General features: G+C 38.1%; 1 long non-coding RNA gene and 1 pseudogene across 2 annotated transcripts; one reads left to right on the top strand and one right to left on the bottom strand.

Moving 5' to 3' along the window:
* The first annotated feature begins 531 nt into the window (after positions 1 to 531).
* On the top strand, positions 532 to 9500 carry LOC143850751 (uncharacterized). 2 transcript variants are annotated; one of them, XR_013236045.1, is made up of 8 exons: positions 535 to 793; positions 920 to 999; positions 1137 to 1164; positions 1301 to 1563; positions 6691 to 6834; positions 7120 to 7156; positions 8836 to 8965; positions 9083 to 9500. It is a non-coding gene; the product is annotated as an uncharacterized LOC143850751 (long non-coding RNA). The 2 variants fall into 2 exon arrangements; XR_013236046.1 differs by lacking the exon at positions 7120 to 7156 and having other exon boundaries at positions 532 to 793.
* Positions 9501 to 10667: 1167 nt separating this feature from the next.
* On the bottom strand, positions 10668 to 11919 carry LOC143851605 (acyl-CoA--sterol O-acyltransferase 1 pseudogene; annotated as a pseudogene).
* Between the last annotated feature and the right edge of the window lie 2929 nt (positions 11920 to 14848).

Genomic DNA, 14848 nt, shown 5'->3' with positions numbered 1-14848 from the left:
AATGTTTTTAACTCATGGTTTTATTGATCCTTTACTTTTTCTTTGTCGCCCCGTGCACAGCTCCGTTTGGATGCCAGAATTATTTTGGTTCTTGGGACTTTTGTGGAACAAAAAACTTCCTAGGAGATTGGTGGGGAAAAAAACTCCTTGGAAGTATCCCGGTAAAATAAAAATCTCATGTTTGGTTGACCGGACTATGGTGGGGAAAAAAAAATCCCGATAAAATAAAAATCCCCTGCTTTGTTTGGTTGCTTGAACTGTTGGGAAGAAAAAGTTCTTCTTTTGGTTATTTTGGTTCCTCGGATTTCGTGCGGGATTATTTTGGTTCCAGGGATTTTTTTTTTCCAGCTTTGGGTTTCGTGCGGGATTATTTTGGTTTGTGGGATTCTTTTTTGCCCACTATATAACTAGCAACCAAACGTGGGTTTCCTGCGGAAATTCCACAAAAATCCCAAGAACCAAAAAAATTCAGGCATCCAATAGCAGGAAGGGGGGTTTTCTTGTTCACGCTTGCGTGTCAAACTCTCCTTACTTTTCTGCTATATTTTTGCTCTTTTTTTTATGCATTTACGACAAAGAAAATCCTATAAAAAGGTAAAAATAGGAACGATCCCCAATTTCTCGCGATAAGGAGAAGCTATCGCGATTTTTTCGCTGCTTTTATGGGCCATATGGGAAACGAAATATCTCCACAGGAGATTTTCAGTCTTATCACAGACACTCTCTCCGTATCTTTCTTCCAAACGAAACTTCCAGACGCAGACGCTTGATAGCCCTTTGCCAAGAGGGTTAGGTATCGTTTCTCCTTCCCAAGCCATTTAGTTTCTCTCTCTCTCTCTCTCTCTCTCTTCCATCTTGCTTTTTGCTTCTCTGCCAAACCCAACTAATTCATCTTTTTTCTGATCTTGGGTTTCCACAGATTTCAGTGTTAGTGGTTTCTCCTTCTCATGGTGTAGGATTTTTATGCTATTTTTTTATTTGTTCTTGGCTTAGATGCAGGTAAAGGTGCCGCAACTTTCGGCTGTGCTTTTCCGGATATTGTATTGTTAGGGTTTTCTGGTGTTTTTCCATTCATCAATTTTCGATTTTTTCCTCTAATTTTTGTTTTTCCTGAATCGTTCTTTGCTTGGATGCAGGTTAAAACTACTGACTTTCCGGTTTCAGGTATTTCTACTCAATTTAGTTTTCACTATTTTTTTTCCTTTTATCTTCTTACATGCCATACTTGATTTCAATTCCCCATCCGAGAGTAGTTAGTAGCAGCGTATCTGCACTGACATGGTTATTTTTTCACATTTAGATTTTGCCCTGCTGCTGCCGGTTTCTGGCACCGAGAACAGCCACTTCCTCCTAGTTTCCTACTCTATGAGTCAATGGTGGTCACTGATTTCTTAACGTATTTCCTAGATTTCCCAAAAAAAAAAAAAAAAAAAAAAAACTGAAAAAATATGATGTTACAAGAAGGTAATTTCTAGGAGCTTTTGAGAACCTCCAATGGCCATTTGATATTTTGCCCTTTTTCTTCCTATTAAGCATTTCGGGTTTGAAGAACATCACGGAAAGGTAATTTCTTAATCTTTCTTCCATTTGATATTTATTCCCACTATTTCTTCCATCTTTCTTTCTTTTTATAAACGCATTTCACGGTCCTAGGTATTCTCTCTTGATCTCAATCCCTGTTCTTAAATGAAAAACATAGCAAGAATTTTTATAGAGGTTGCTTTAAATTTTATAGCTCAACTTGCAATGCTTTCAACACATTAAACCTCCTTTTTTTGTTAGTACTGATGCATTCAGTTGATGATGTTCTTGGATTTAAACTCATGTTGTTGAAAGTTGAAACTTTGACTCGAATTTGCATCTTATTAGTCAGGAAAAATTGTTAGAAAAATGCAAAGTTTTGGTTAAATTGTCAAGTAAGGGTACGTTCTCTTTTTTTGTGAAATAGGGGCTGTCAGTGCTTCTAGAAATCCCAAAGGACAAGAATACCCTCCCTTCTCTTTTTCCCTTCACCTTTTTAGCTCACTTCCCTATGCATTTTCACCTACCCTATCACCTTTTCCCTCCACCTTTTCACCCTCTTCTTCCCCAAACGTAAGAAACTCCATGAAACCCCATGGAAGCTGGCCATTGCCAAACGTTCTAAGCTCCACTTCCATTGGCTTTTGATAAAAACCTCCATTGTGAACACCCTCTTCTTCCCCAAACGTGAGATTTCTTTGTGTGCGCCGGTAGGTCCTCTCTTGATTAGGTTAAAGATGTTGTTTTCATGTTGTGTGATTTTTTGGTTTATTCTCATTCTCTCTTGCTTAGGTTTTAGATGACTCTTTTGACCCCTCTCTCTTTCTCTCTCTCAATGGTTCAATGGTTGAATGGTTCAATGGTTGTAAAGTTTTTAAATGGTTCAGTGTTTGTAAATCCAATATCAAACACATTATTAATCTCAATATCAATCCCATTTGGTTGCTCTATGTACACAATCAATTTATACAATTGGAACCATTATGTAGACCTTGGAACCACAATTTAGTGGTTCCAAGAGTGTAAGTAGTGGTTCCAAGAGTGTAAATAGACTTTCATGCACTTTATAAGTGATCATGAGTGTATTGATAGTGGTTAAGGTACTCATACTCAATATGTACATAATAAGAACCATTATGAACACATCGGAACCACAATTTATTAGTTCAAAGAGTGTAAATAGTGCTTCCAAGAGTGTAAAGTATGGTTCCAAAAGAGTAAATAGGGGTTCATGCTTTGTAAAAGTGGTTTAATACACTGGGAACCATTATTTACCCCTTGGAACCATAATTTAGTGGTTCCAAGAGAGTAAGTAGTGGTTTCAAGAGTGTAAATAGACATCCATGCACTTTATAAGTGATCATGAGTGTATTGATAGTGGTTAAGGTAGTCATACTCAGTATGTATATAATCGGAACCATTATGAACACCTCGGAACCACAATTTATTGGTTCCAAGAGTGTAAATAGTGCTTCCAAGAGAGTAAATAGGAGGTCAGGCTTTGTAAAAGTGGTTTAATTAATAGTGGTTCCGAGGTATAAAATGTGGTTCCCAAGTGGTTCCGGGGTAGAAATTGTGGTTCCCTAATGGTTCCGAGATATAAAATGTGGTTCCCTAGTGGTTCCGTGGTAGAAAATGTGGTTCCGTAGTTGTTCCGGGGTATAAAATGTTGTTCCCTAATGATTCCAAGGTATAAAATGTGATTCCCTAGTGGTTCCGGGGTGTAAATGGGGTTCCCTAGTGGTTCTGAGGTATAAATGGTGGTTCCATAGTGGTTCCAGGGTATAAAATGTGGTTCCCTAGTGGTTCCGAGGTATAAAATGTGGTTCCCTAGTGGTTCCCTAGTATAAAATGTGGTTTCGAAGTGGTTCCGGGGTAGAAATTGTGGTTCCCTAGTGGTTCCGAGGCATAAAATGTGGTTCCCTAGTGGTTCTGTGGTAATGTGGTTCCGTAGTGGTTACGGGGTATAAAATGTGGTTCCGTAGTGGTTCTGGGGTATAAAATGTGGTTCCGTAGTGGTTCCGGGGTATAAAATGTGGTTCCCTAGTGGTTCCGGGGAATAAAATGTGGTTCCCTAGTGGTTCCAAGGTATAAAATGTGATTCCCTGGTGGTTCCGGGATGTAAATGGGGTTCCCTAGTGGTTCCGAGGTATAAATGGTGCTTCCATAGTGGTTCCGGGGTATAAAATGTGGTTCTCGAGTGGGTCCGGGGTATAGAATGTGGATTCGTAGTGGTTCCAAGGTATAAAATGTGGTTCCGTACTGGTTCCGGTGTATAAAACCCATTATTTTATTGATTGTTGCAAGTTTCTCTTGTAGGTCCGGTGTGTCCTTCGCACCTCCTTTCTTTGCTTGGGAATGGAGTTGTTGGTTTTTTCTACAAAGTGGCATTGATTTTGGGACACTTGTTACTGCACATGATACTTACTCACACGGAATTGGTAGAAATTAAACGCTATTGTAGCCACTATTTGGTCAGAACTGTACATTGATTTTATGTTTACCTCTCTCTCTCTATCTCTTTATCTTTATCTCTATCTCTCTCTCTCTCTCTCTTAAATAGTATTAAATTGGTTCCAAGAGTGGATGTTGTGTTCGGGACATTCTAATATCATTGGGGTTCGAAGAGTTAAATTATTGTAGCTTGAATTTGTATGAGGTAGGCCCCCTCTTTGAAACACAATCAATGCTAATGAAGACCCCATACACCCCTCCGAATCTAAACACTACCGAAAACTCAGTGGGCCCACATTGTTTGGATCATCCAAAGCGTTCATTTGATGGGCCCTCACATATATAGGGTGTGCCCAAAAAATCAGCTCCATCAGATCATCGTAACCCTTCCATCTGTGGACAACAATGTGTATGTAGCCCTACTCGGAAGTCCGAACGAAGATTCAAATTTTCGAATAGAGCCCAGCACACTGGGCATTGTACTGGACTCCATTCGGAAGTCTGAATCCTTGTTCGGAAGTCCGAGTCGGAAGGCCGAAAAAAATTTCGAACTTCCGAATGAAGTCTAGTACAATGGCCATTTTACTGGACATTGGTCGGAAGTCCGAAACAAATTTCGGACTTCCGAATGAAGTCCAGTAGAATGGCCATTTTACTGGACTCCATTCGGAAGTCTGAAGCTTTGTTCGGACTTCCGAATGAAGTCCAGTAGAATAGGTATTTTACTGGACAACATTCGGAAGTCTGAATCTTTGTTCGGAAGTCCGAATCCACTAGGGAACTACATTTTATATCTTGGAACCACTACGAAACCACATTTTCTACCACGGAACCACTTGGGAATCACATTTTGTACCTCGGAACCACTAGGGAACCACAATTTTTACCTCTGAACCACTAGGGAACCACATTTTATACCTCATAACTAATATTAATTAAACCACTTTTATAAAGCATGGCCTCCTATTTACTCTCTTGGAAACACTATTTACACTCTTGGAACCAATAAATTGTGGTTACGAAGTGTTCATAATGGTTCCGATTATATACATACTGAGTATGACTACCTTAACCACTATCAATACACTCATGATCACTTATAAAGTGCATGGATGTCTATTTACACTCTTGGAACCACTACTTACACTCTTGGAACCACTAAATTATGGTTCCAAGGTCTAAATAATGGTTCCCAGTGTATTAAACCACTTTTACAAAGCATGAACCCCTATTTACTATCTTGGGACCATACTTTACACTCTTGGAAGCACTATTTACACTCTTGGAACCAACAAATTGTGGTTCCGAGGGGTTCATAATGGTTCCGATTATATACATACTGAGTATGAGTACCTTAACCACTATCAATACACTCATAATCACTTATAAAGTGTATGAAAGTCTATTTACACTCTTGGAACCACTACTTACACTCTTGGAACCACTAAATTGTGGTTCCAATTGTATAAATTGATTGTGTACATAAAGCAACCAAATAAGATTGATAATGGGATTGATAATGGGTTTGATATTGGATTTACAAACATTTAAAAACTTTACAACCATTGAACCATTGAGAGAGAGAAAGGGAGAGGTCAAAAGATTCATCTAAAACCTAAGCAAGAGAGGATGAGAATAAACCAAAAAATCACACAACATGAAAACAACATCTTTAACCTAATCAAGAGAGGACCTACCGGCGCACACGAAGAAATCTCACATTTGAGGAAGAAGAGGGTGTTCACAATGGAGGTTTTTATTAAAAGCCAATGGAAATGGAGCTTAGAACGTTTGGCAATGGCAAGCTTCCATGGAGTTTCTTACGTTTGGGGAAGAAGAGGGTGAAAAGGTGGAGGGAAAAGGTGATAGGGTAGGTGAAAATGCATAGGGAAGTGAGCTAAAAAGGTGAAGGGAAAGGAGGAGGGAGGGTATTCTTGTCCTTTGGGATTTCTAGAAGCACCTGACAGCCTTTATTTCACAAAAAAAGAGAACGTACCCTTACTTGACAATTTAACCAAAACTTTGCATTTTTCTAACAAATTTTCCTATTAGTAATTTCACATGGTCAAATGCCATTTTTGTTTCATCCATTTCCTATTCTTCCCTCTATGAGGTAGATGCTTATCGCAATTGGAGAATTTCGTATTCCTAATGGAGGCTGAATTTGAATGAGGACAGTTTAGCCTACCAATGTTTGTGAAGAATTTAAATAATTCATGCTCATTTTTTCCTTCTCCTTTGTAGAGAAGCATTTCAAATGTCCTGGACATTGGAAGTCATCCTTCTCTATATCTTACAAACCGTTCTTTTTTTATCTCGATCAACTTCAAATATTGTATCCATCTTTTGCAATTGATTAGGCATATTAAAACAACAAAGACCATTATTAATGCCTTAAAAAGGCTGCTTATTAATTGATGCTTTTTAATTTGCTTTGTTTTTCTTTTTTTTATGTGATATTACAATTAATAGTTTAGTTTTTTAAATTTGTTCTGCTCATGCGTCATCATAAAGAGAGTTGGGATGACTAAGCTTTTGATTGCTCTATTTTGAAATTTATTTGGAATCTCGATTTTGCTACATCTTTTTTCTAGGGGTTCATTTCCCCTATTTATTGCAAACTGTTTTTGCCATTTTGACTCTATCAACAAACTGCAAACATGACATTGAAAATTACACTGTCCGTTCTTAATCTTTTGTTCTCTGATCTTACAGGAACTATATAATGGATCCCCAAGGTTTATGTAAATAAATATGATGTTTAACAGTGGGTAGACATGTCCGTCAATGTCCAATTTATTGGCTTAAAGAGGCACTCTTGCTTTTCCAACTGCTCACTTGCAGGGACTAGAATCTATGGTATATATACAGATGAATCCTTTTATTCTTTTTTCTCATTTCATTTCTTCCTCTGTAAGTTGCAATATTATCCATTTACATTTCTTTTGGGTGTATAAGCTCTTTTACCTCTGTTGTCGTTTTATCTATGATCACACACAGAGACAATGCTTATATGGGTATGCGTTGGTTAGGGCTACTAAACTCATATGTACAGTAGCATTTCTTGCTATCCAGTTGGTTGGCTTTTATCATGTATCGTTGTGGGTGTAATTTTTGTAATTTTTTTGTGCGATGGGAATGCAGGGGTATACCCATGAAGTTTCCAGGGGAAGTTCTCAAGGTTACTATTTTAAATAAGAAAGGAATTTATTAGGGTATTGATTTTGGATGTTGCGGGGATGGTTATTCTTCTGATCCCTGGTTGGGGTCTGCCTAACCCCTCCCCTCATTACTTTACCAAAAAGAAACGAATATTAGGGTATTTTAAATAGGGAAGTGATTATTTACTGGCTATTAAATGATCAATTCAGTTCTTGATCATTTGGGTATGATTTTCATTCTAAATTTATACGGTTGTTTCTATTTTGAAACTTCTACATAGGTTGTTGGAAATTTTGGTGGAATTTTCAGCCTTTATTCTATTAATTTCTTGGAGAAATTTGATCTGTTTGGTGTGCTTTAGAAAATAGAGGCATGGGTTGTTTTGTTCTTGATCATTTAGGAAGGTTTTTGATGAATTTGAAGCCTTTTTCATGTTTCTTTTTGAATTTTTTTAATGGCAAATTGGAAGAATCACAGATGTTTTTTCGCACCCTTTCAAGTGGAATATAGAAAAACTTTCAAACAATTAAACATTTCAACAAATTGACCAAAAATTTCTGCTAAGATCATCAATACCAATTTCTGCTAAGATCATCAATACCAAATTAAACAACTCCAGAAGACAAAAAGCATGACATGTTTGTGAATAGTATGTTCCTTTTTACATTTTTTTCGTGAATGCAATATGTTTCAAAGGCTCTTTGATTATTTAGAAAATTTTAGCAGAAGCAGACTGCTATTAGCATGAGTTTAGCTGTTGTATTTTTCTTCTTTACATTTTTTTCCCATATTTTCAAAGGATCTTTGATTATTAAGAAAAGTTTAACGAAGCAAAATGCCATTACCAAAGGTTTAACTGTTTCTTTTCGTCATATTTAATATTAGTTTAATTTCAAGGCTTGGTTCTTCAATGGTCAAGGCTTTGTTCTTCGAGGCTTTGGTTCAAACACACATCTCAGCTTACCTACCAAAAAAATTTTTAATTTCATTTTTTGTCATGCAACTTTGTTCTTCTTCTTCTTCTTTTGGTAGGGCATTCACGACTTCTATCTCACATGTTCTAGGGGATTTGCAAATTTCCCCCTTCTCTCCTTCTCCCTTTCTCTCCTTCTCTACCTTTGTCACAGAATTCTTCCAAGGGATTTAGGCCTTCCAAGAGATTTAGGGTTTTTCTGCAAACGGATTTAGAGTTTTCTCTCTTTTGAGAGGATTTAGGGATTTCCTTAGTGCCTAAAGTTCGATTCCGTGAAGATCTTTATTTGAATCGGAGCTACAGCTGCTGGTTCCAATCAACCTAACCATGCATACACGATCTGTGACGAATTTAGGGTTTCTTCTTCTCTGTAGAAAATTACAAATTTAAAGATGGGTGGGAAGAAAATACCAGGAATTTAACCCTCTTCTTCTTTCAATGTTCTCTCTGCTTTCTTTGAAATCAATTCCCACATTTTTATTGTTTCTTATATTATGAATTTCACCTATTTGGTGAAAAGCCCGTGACAGATTTACTTTTTGTCTATTATTTTGCAAACATATAAAATTCCTATGATAGATTTACCTTTTACTTTTTTATTCCTAAACATATGGATTACCAGTGATAATATCACTTTGCATTTGAAATTTTTTTACCTACTTTCCTTCAAACTAATTTGCACATTGGCTTTTGCAATTTCTCTGCATTTCAAATCACCTTTAAAGGAAACATTACTACAACGAAGGGAATCTCTTGGATATGCCGCGGTAGTTTCATCTCCGTCAATAATCTACAAAATGCACTTCAGAGCTTATTTCTGAACTTAGAATCAGACCTTGGACCTGGGTTTCCATGGTAATGGATGTACTGTGCTTTGCTTTTCCTGTTTGCATTAAGTTCATTTTCCTTCCTTTCGTTTTAGGCAATTGAAATCTAGATGATCTTCATGGGCTTTTATGGGCTTATAAACAGGTGGAATAGCCAAAAGGCTTGCAAGTATTAGCTGACCTCAAAAAGGATCCTAAAAAAGGATCTCCTCCTCCAATTGTGGTTCTTTGCTTCATATTAGATGTATGTACATCTCTCATTCATTTTACTAATTGTAGGTGGTTCATGTATTCATTCGTTTTCTCATTGATTGATTTTCTTTTTACTTCCTGAATATGTATAAAAAAATCCATATCTTCTATCATATTTTATTCATGAACCTGTTCAAATGGTGTGACTTGGTTTACATGATGAGGTTGTTATCACCTCATGCGCACAGGGCGGAGGCCCATATAGCCTGAGGGAGGCCATGGCCCCATTGACTTGCAAAATCCCTTTTGAGGGTATTGAAAAATCCATTTTATTACAAAAATTTAGTAAGCTGCCCCCCCCCCCCCCCCCCAAAGACCAATGCATGCATTGTGTAAATTAATCTGGCCCCCCTAAGTGTCAATTCCTGGCCCCGCCACTACATGCGCATGCTATATCCGATGAATGCTTTGCAGCCTTTTGATTAATATATATATAATCAAAAGTGGATGGCAAAATAGACAGACACCGTTTGCCACAAATCTGCACATTTTTTCCCTCCGCTTCTCGAGACGTTAGGATGATCCAATGGAGCTGATTTTTGGTACACACCCTATCTATGATGGGGCCTTGCAAACGAATGGTTTGGATCACCACAAAAAATGTGGGACCCATGTGTTTGGGCTCTCAAGCTCACAATCATTTTCCTCATATATATATATATATATATATATATATATATATATGAGTTAAGTGAAGCTACACATACATGTAGCTAACTTTGCTACACTGACGGCTTAAAATACAGTGGCCCCACATTGTTTGGGTGATCCAAACCATTCATTTGATAGGCCCTCACATTGATAGGATGTGCCCAAAAAATCAGCAACATTGGATGATCCCAACCATTCAAACTGTGGAGGCAAAAATGGACAGATTTGTGAAGGTTTTTACACGTCCATTTTTGCCTCCACAAATCGTAGGGTTAGGATGATCCTATGAAGATGATTTTTTGGGCACACCCTATCTATGTGAGGGCTCATCAAATGAACGGTTTGCATCACCCAAACAATGTGGGGCCCATTGTATTTTAAGGCGTCGGTGTAGCTAAGCTAGCTACACGTATGTGTAGCTACACTTTACTCTATATTGTTTGGGTGATGCAAACTGTTCATTTGATGGGCCCTCACATAGATAGGGTGTGCCCAAAAAATCAGCCCCATAGGATCATCTCAACCCTACGATTTGTGGAGGGAAAAATGGATGTGTAAAAACCTTCACAAATCTGTTCATTTTTTCCTCCACAGTTTGAATGGTTGGGATCATCCAATGCAGCTGATTTTTTGGGCACACCCTATCAATGTGAGGTCCTATCAAATGAATAGTTTGGATCACCCAAATAATGTGGGCCCACTGTATTTTAAGCCGTCGGTGTAGCTAAGTTAGCTACACGTATGTGTAGCTTCACTATATATATATATATATAAAGTATCCCTTGATAGAGGATGTTGCATATGCATAGTATACCACAAGGGTGGCCAAGAGTAGCATTCCACAATTATCAACTATAAAGTTCATTAGTCATGTATCCAGTAGGGTCTAGAGGGATTGGTCTTATAAAAGTAAGGGGCCGATATGAATATCAACTCCAATTAAACAAAGCCACAAGATCCCCAAACGTCATCTTCAAATCCAATTGCTTATGTACCCAAAGGCCAAAACTCGGCGAACGCATTGTACTCGCCAAGCATTATAGCGGCCTGCCCACTTCTAGTGATAGAGGGCATGAATAGCAACACGAAAGTCACCACAACAAACGCAAATGTTAATGGCACTGAAACAGCGGGGTGCAACCAAAACCTTCCTCTAATTGCTTTCTTTAACACTCTCTCCAGAGAAGTACAAAACCCCTGTAAAAGAAAGAAGCGTGTAGCATCCCACGAAGGTTCTTCTCCATCCGTGACGTAGTAGTTCATGAGCTCGTGCATGAGGCCTGATACGAAGAACGTTACAATTACTGCCACCTCTTTAACTATTGCCTCATTTGCGAAATGCTTAAAGGTTTGTACAAACGGATTGTATATGGTTGAGCGTAGAATATTTGAAGAGACGATGTTCCATCTCCTTCCCCAGTGGTCTTGTAGAGATGTTGATAGGTAAGGATTCTTGAATGGATTCTCGAGTTGGAACCCGATCACGGCCCGAGCTAGGGCTGTATTGCTTACAATCACAATATAGAGTGCTAAAAATAGGTTGATGCAACATAGGATTGAAATGACTCTCCAGTGATAAGTTTCTTTGCCTAGTGTGAAGATTTTTACTGTTATGGCCAGTAGGATGCAGTTCACCGCTATATATAGTGGTGTTTTCAGATTTAGAGATGAAGATGGAGATGATATCAAGTGTTGGGGAGATGGGTTTTCTTTTAATGTGATGGGGAATGCAGCTATAGAGATGAAATTGATGAGAGACTTTTGGTGGAGTGGAAGAGGGCCTTTGTTGAAACAGAAGAGGAGGAGTTTGAAGCTGCACATCCATGTGATATAGTAGGCTGAGATTGCTCTAAGATTGATGGAAGAGAAATTCCAAGGGAGGATGTAGAAGAGATAGAAGGTGGGTAGGAGAGAAAACAACCTTGACTTTCCTTTGGGAAATTTGGTGACCAGGAAATAGCAGTAGCTCAATGATACTCCTACTAAAAAACAAACCTTCATCATACCCTTGATATCATCGACCATTTTATTTCTAGTTTCCATTCTTTTACTCCTTCTTCTTCCTTTTAAATTGTCTATGCACTCTGAAAACTAGTGAAGTTAATTTGGGTAAGTGTGGCTTATTTATACAGAAGATTCTGGGTATTTATGCAACCACCTGAATAAATAGATACCATCCCCAACCACGATAACTACACACTTGTTTTATTAGTTGAACAGTTTTAGACTTTTAGTTACTTGTCATTCTCTGGAAAAGTATCCCAACCACAATAGTTACACCCTAATGTTATTAGTTTAACGGTGTTACCGACCTGTCAATTTCTGGAAGCGGCAGTAACTCAAAGATCCTACTACGTAAACCCAATCCTTCAACAGATCGACTTGATTTCATCCTCCATATTTTTTCTAGTTTCGCGCTTATTTTACTTTTCGGACGCTGATACCCCCCATTTGATGGCTCACGACGTAAAAAGGTTGCACCCCAAAATATCATTTCCATCGGATGATCCTAGCCCTCCGATCTAAAGAGAAAATGCAAGTTATCATCGTCCATTATTTCGGACGCTGATACCCCTTACGACCCACTAACTATAAAGCACGTTTCCTACCTATTAAGCAGTCACTCGCTTTTCCTCTCCAATTCTAGGATAAAATCACCCCCTTCTACTCTACAGCCATACAACACTACATCAAGCAAGGTAGGCCCCACCATAGGTTGATCCAAACCATCCATTTGATGGCTCACAACGTAAATAGGTTGCATCCCAAAATATCATTTCCAAGGGATGATCCTAGCCCTCCGATCTAAAGAGAAAATGCAAGTTATGGAAACCTCTATAGATTGGAGGGTTGCGATCATCCCATGAAAATGATTTTTGCATCCCATGAAAATGATTTTTGCAGCACAACCTATTTACATTGTGGCCCAACAGAGAATGAACAGATGTTGAGGAAAACAGAAAAGGCAGTGATATTCCCCCCACCCCCCACTCTACAGCTGGTCTCTCACCATGAACGATTGGTAGGCCCAACAACTAATTTGTTTAAATCTTATAGATTGGAGGGTTGCGATCATCCAGTGGAAATGATTTTGGGTGTGCAACTTATTTACGTTGCAGTCCATTAAATGGACAGCTTGGATCATCTTATTGTGTGGACCGTACACTTCATTTTGAAAAATATTAGTAGGGCCTCAATTGGACCTTAATGTTACTGTACGTTCTGAACCATAGGATGATCCAAACCATCCATGTGATGGGCCACAACGTAAATAGGTTGTGCCCGCAAAATCATTTCCATGGGATGATCGCAACCCTCCAATCTATAGAGGTTTCTATAACTTGCAGTTTCTCTTTAGATCGGAGGGCTAGGATCATCCTTTGGAAATGATATTTTGAGGTGCAACCTATCTACGTTGTGGGCCGTTGAATGGATGGTTTGGATCATCCTATGGTGTGGCCTACCTTGCTCACATATTAAAACAAATTAACTGAGCCCACCAACCGTTCATGCATGTTCGAGAGAGAGACCGTATCGGACTAGTTTCGTACCGGTAAAATGTAGATAGGAAACCTGCATTTAAGATTCTCTGTATGTGAGATTCTCGAGGCGGGGGGAGATGTCAGCGCCCTTTACTTCCGCTTCTTCCTTCTATATAATTGTCATATATAATTGTCAATGTAGTGTAAACTTTATTCACATTTTGGTAAGGGCAGTGATAAATCGACTCCCAATTGGATAAATCGACTCCCCATGTCGCTATTTGTAATTAAGATTCTCTGCATCTATGAAAGTCAACAACCGTGTTAATAAATATATAACATCCCAACCATGTTAAGGACACTGAAGTTATTAGTTGAACAAGTTGTCCTTCTCTTGAAACTTTTCCCAACCACATTAGGGACCTTGAAGTTATTTGTACAGCGGTGTAGATTGACTTATGAAGTACTGTTCTAGCAGGAAAATAATGAGCAATAAGAAGTAGGTATTTTCCTAGAAAGTCCCTAAAATTAACATGTGAGATACCACATCATAAAGGGAGGGAAAGAAATTGAGCTATATACGTAGTTTCCTCCCTCCATGTGGCGGGAGAACAAAACCTAGGCCTTTATTACAATTAATCTTGTCCCTGTTCTGAATAAAAATGAATTAACGAGAAAAATCAGTTAATATTATCCAAAGTATGAGTGTTTACTGTGTGATTTGGGTCCTCAAGGGATTACTCCTGAATCACGTAGCGACCGCCTTAATCTGGATATATGAAACAAAGAAAATGTGGATATTAGTTCCCTCCGTTTGTCCAACACCGTTGGAGCACTAGGTCTCATCTCTATTTCTTTTGTCTATAGTAGGACCGGAGACGGAGTGATGAGATAAGGAGAGGGAACGTAACCCGTATGATTGTGATATTATTAATAACCGCAAGTACACGGATCGCGTGTAGATACGGGTCGGACTTAGAGAACAGCTTATTGTAATTTCTAACCTTATACTACTTAGAAAATAAACTTATGATATATTGTTGCCTGGAATTTACTCAGGATTTCCGTGGACTACAACATCGGATCCAACAATATGTTTAAGTTTATACGCTAAATAGATACGAGTTGAACACAATAAAGAAACGATTACAAATTTAACTCTTATATTTAAGCATAGTGAACCAAAAGGAATTCTATTAATTATCTAACCTAATAATAAAACCAAAATCTAAAGCCTAAATTGATTGGACATTTCAATTTAAAAACTATTCTAAGTGAATTGAAATTCGATTATAAAAGTGATTAGAAATTTAATTGAAACCTTAATTCGATTAAAAGATTACTTAGAGATAGAATTCACCATGGGTTTGGATTGGATGAGTAATTTAACCCCATGTGTGTATAATCAAATATACTACTCATTTTTATAGATTATATAAGAAATTATTTTTGTTTATAGGCAATTACTCATAAGAAAGGGGAAAGCCAATGGCATGAGTGATTGGGATCCAACAAATATAAACCCC

This window comes from Tasmannia lanceolata, unplaced genomic scaffold, assembly GCF_043159265.1.
Source record: "Tasmannia lanceolata isolate RefF3 unplaced genomic scaffold, GAP_Taslan_0.1 ptg000018l, whole genome shotgun sequence".
In the NCBI taxonomy this organism is placed as follows: Eukaryota; Viridiplantae; Streptophyta; class Magnoliopsida; order Canellales; family Winteraceae; genus Tasmannia; species Tasmannia lanceolata.
Note: the sequence above shows the minus strand (reverse complement) of the source record. Positions and strands in the feature narration are given on the sequence as shown.